Source organism: Miscanthus floridulus, chromosome 14 (genome assembly GCF_019320115.1).
Source record: "Miscanthus floridulus cultivar M001 chromosome 14, ASM1932011v1, whole genome shotgun sequence".
Lineage (NCBI taxonomy): Eukaryota > Viridiplantae > Streptophyta > Magnoliopsida > Poales > Poaceae > Miscanthus > Miscanthus floridulus.
In genome coordinates, this window is record NC_089593.1 from 92,304,847 (window position 1) to 92,309,159 (window position 4,313).

The following is a 4,313-nucleotide window of genomic DNA, read 5'->3' on the forward strand; positions in this document are numbered from 1 at the left end:
GTGCCAACAGAGGTTTCAAGCATTAGGAATACCCATATAATCTGTTTTCTTAGTCTTTGGTAGATGCTTATAGAATATGAGTTACCTGCGTACATTCATAGGGGAGATCAGAGGTGGGTGTATTGTATGTTATGGGAAAAAAAAAGATTGCCGTGGTCTCCTTCCTATCTTAATTCTAGAGCTTACATTGGGTCATGATATCTTGCATTCAGCGATCTTAAAGTTTATTAATTTGGTTGTGTTAATCAGATAATGACTGAAAGCTATGTATTCCAACAAACCCGCTGTGTGCCATATGTGCATGACTTTGTAGGCAAGGTTGGCAGATTTCCGCCCACTACTCCAATTTCTGTAATGATTATAGACTTCTCTCGCTCCAACATACGTGCGCGATGTGCGTCATGTCACCATATAGAGCGAGCATTGTACTGACCATGCATGCATGCATGGATGACGATCCTTTTCTTTTCTTTCTTTTTTGTGAATCACATTGATGACGATCCTTAATTCTCCTTTATTTGACCAACTGCATGTTACTGTATCGAGAAGGTCTTGACGTTCGTCCAAGATTGATTCTTGTTTTTCCAGCTGCAAAACTCTTACTACTGGCCAACACGACGCAGCATGCACGATCGACATAGCCGCCGCACGGTGTGTGTGGCTCGCTTTCTATGTTTCTATGTTCCTGTTTTTGTTTGAGCAGGTTTTGGGCTAGCTTTTGGCTCATGATATTCTAGATTTCGACTTTTGATTGTTGAATTTTTGCTATTAACTTTTGTATCAAAATTAGCTTCTCGGCACACCAAAAACTACAATAGGTGCTCAGAACGTATTTTTCATTTCCTCAGAAAGCAGCTTTCTAGCTATTTAAAAGCCAGCTCAACAGTTCGGCTGCCCTAAACCTCACACATGAACAGGTGCACACAATACACTCATTTAAAAATTAGTCAATCTTTGGTAAATTTTGCAAGCAACATTAGTCCTTGGTTGCACCTAGCATTTTAATGTAGGTCTTAGAATTATTTGATATAATTAAAAAAAATTAAGTCCAAGTCCTATTAAATCCAATAAAGATCGGTACTCTGCCGGTTTCAAATTATGTTTTTTAGCCTTTTAGGCAGAGATACGTACCTAGATATGCAATATGCCTAGACACATAGTAAAACTTTGTATTTAGAAAACCAGAACAACCTACAATTTTAAATAGAGAGTAACTCATATCTTTGGTACGGTGAGGCTACATATATACCTTCACCTTCTAGGCTAGACTTTTCGTCGGCTGCTAAGTGTCAAAGAAGAAAATTAGAAATAGTAGCCCCTTAGCCCTGGGTGCAAATCTGCCCCTGCTCATTAATTAATCAAAAAGGCTAAAGCACAAAGATCACCATATATAAATGTCACCAATATGGTTTGACGAATACTCCAACTTGATACCTGATAACACACAAACATCACCCATGTTTTCCAAGTATAAATTGAAGTTACATATACGTGAACATCAATGCACGCGTGGACGACTTTTCACGTCATCTTCTTATTCATCTAATTTTATTCATTTTCGACTAGGACAAACATACGTATACGCGAACCTATTGGCACAAGTGACCTGGTAGTTGCTGTTGGACCACTGCTGCCTCCTCAAGGGCAGAAAGTGACCTGGTAGTTGCTGTTGCCACTGCAAGCATGTGTCTTCGTGTTGTCGGCGGGAAACAGATATGCGTCGGGGCAGCTAGACCCGCCGCAGTTGAGCGTCACGCCGGTGCTGCAGGAGAAGAGCATGGGCAGGTTGTATCCATCAATCACCGAGATGTCGTAGAAGTCCTGGCTGCCGCCGATGGTGAACTCGGCCAGCGTCATGGGAGGCTGCCCGGACAGCGTGCACGAGAGCGCGCCGCCGCAGTCGCCCGTCTGGCAGCTCCCGCTGCCGCCGTTGAATGAGCACCCCGTGCGGCCCCCACACCCTGCCGGACTGGGTCCCCGCCGGCACGTTCACGGTCCATGACTGCCCCGGGTCCAGCTGCGTGCCGCCGCCCACGGGCGTCGCCGCCGGCCACACCGTCGAGCCGCAGTTGTTTGGTGATGGTGAATGTCGCCGCTCTCGCGCTGGCCGCGAAGGCGGCGAGGAGGAGCAGGCTGAGGACTGAGGAAGCTGCAGACCGGGACTGCCATGGATGCTGCTTGTTGTTGTTCTACGTATGGTTCTAGTGTGGAGGAGTTAGGGAGGATGCATGCGTATTTATAGCTGCTAGCGGAAGAAAAGTCCGGGCTGATGGAATGACAAAATTAACCTTGGATCATATCGATCCCACATTTTCGGTGACAGTGAGATTGAGGTATTCCTTTCTTTCCTTGATCTATTTCAGATAGTGAATGAGATTGAGATGTCGCCAAATTTCAGTTAATTAAGTTTGGCAATAACAGGCGGCATGTTTGACTGCGGGGCCCACTAGTGTAGAATATGCTATTGTTCCTTCGTAGAAGTTGGTGGCATGCATGCACTGTATTGCCGTGTAACATCGGTTAGAATTTGTCAGCACCTAGTTCATCTAGAATTCTAGATGACCTGGAAATCTAATCCTACGCGACAAGGCCGGACTGACGAACAAGCACATTTATATTGCACCTGTTTGCTTGTTCAAAAAAATAAATAAATGGATAAGAGAGCATAGCTAGTTGATTTATTAGTACATAGTACATATATACTGCTACGAACTAACATTATTTTTGACATATCCCACCATCATTCTATTTGCACATCAATAATTATGAAAATCAGTCGCTGAAATTTCGTGAGTTTCAGGTTATATTACATGATATTATATTATATTTATCGCCTACTACAGCTGGCTGTATGTTGTGAAATATATATACATATATACATGACAAAATAGCCTTCAATTTCAGGAATTTTTTTAAAATAAGATTTTTTATTCAATAATTGCAAATATAGCATCTGAATTGTGAGAATTGTAAATATAGTATCCCTGTCGGCTTCTAGACAGCCGATAGGTCCCTATCGGCAACTGGTGGGCCGACAGGACCTCATCGGCAGGCCAATAGCTAACTGGGCCACCGACCAGGCCATACATGACAAGCAAGTGTACCCTTATGGGGCCGATTGGCTTTGTCAGCCCGTGGAGTGCCGATAGGCCACAAAATATCTATTGTGGCCTCTCTTCATCCCTCACTCTCTCTCTCTCTCTCTCTCTCTCTCTCTCTCTCTCTCTCTCTCTCTCGCCGCTCCCTCTCTCTCTCTCTCGTTTGTGCCTTCGCTCACCGCCACTCGCCCGGCCGCCCTCGCTGGTGACCGCCGGATCCGGCGGTGGGCTTGACACTGCCGCCCCCACCCCGCCGGTGCTGCACCTCACCGGCCTCGTCGCAGGTACGTGTGTTTTTCTTTGTTAAATGTAGTTAGTTTAGTTAGGATTTGTTAGTTTTGTTAAACGTAGTTAGTGTAGTTAGGATTTGTTAGTTTTGTTTAGTAGTTAGATTTAGTTAAATTAGGTTAGTTTATTAGTGTTATTTAGGGTTAGTTTATCTTATTAGTTTAGTTTAGATTACTTTATTTTATTATGGTTAGGGGTTAGGGTTAGTTTAGATTGATTTTGTTAGTTTAGTTTATTTTTTAGGGCTAGGGTTAGGTTTAGATTATTTATTACTTTTTGTTTGGTAGGGTTAGGGTTAGTGTTGGTTTACACCGCTTAGGTTTACGGCTAAAATTTTCATGGTACTTCATTTAACTGACATGATACTTTGCACAATGCGACCAGGAATGTCGACCAATTTAGTCCCTTTTCAGAATGTACCATGGCAACGGTCAAATCAGATATGGGGATAGCAGGGTAGACCTTAGCGAGTTCCATGTCTTTGACACATAACTGAATTCGCTGCTAGATTATAGCCGGAAACAATTTTTAGCCTGGCTGCATGAATACTTGGGTGTTCCGCCCTCCCAGCATCGTTTCAGGATTAGTATGTTGGTGCCTAAAAAGCGGGAGAATGGAGGGAGGTGGGAGCTATATGAGGCCAGTAACACAAAGAAGTGGCATTTTCTCGTGTCCAAGGCATTGGAGCGTCGTTATGCCAACATCATGCTTGTTGAGTTCCTAGATGGTGCCATGCTGGTTGAGAGTACCAACATAGGTGCAGCAAAGGATAACTTAGAGTCGGCAAATGCTGAGCATACCTATGTTTGCGATCCTCCAGCTATTGAGAACACAACAAAGGGTGGACAGGCGGAAGATTATGGTCCGTCCATGGAAGCTAACCTGGGTGAGGAGGACAAAAGAATCATCGAACAGATGGAGGCTGAC

General features: G+C 44.0%; 1 pseudogene; it reads right to left on the reverse strand.

The window, feature by feature from the left end:
- Positions 1 to 1,402: 1,402 nt before the first annotated feature.
- Positions 1,403 to 3,863, reverse strand: LOC136504007 (thaumatin-like protein; annotated as a pseudogene).
- Positions 3,864 to 4,313: the final 450 nt, after the last annotated feature.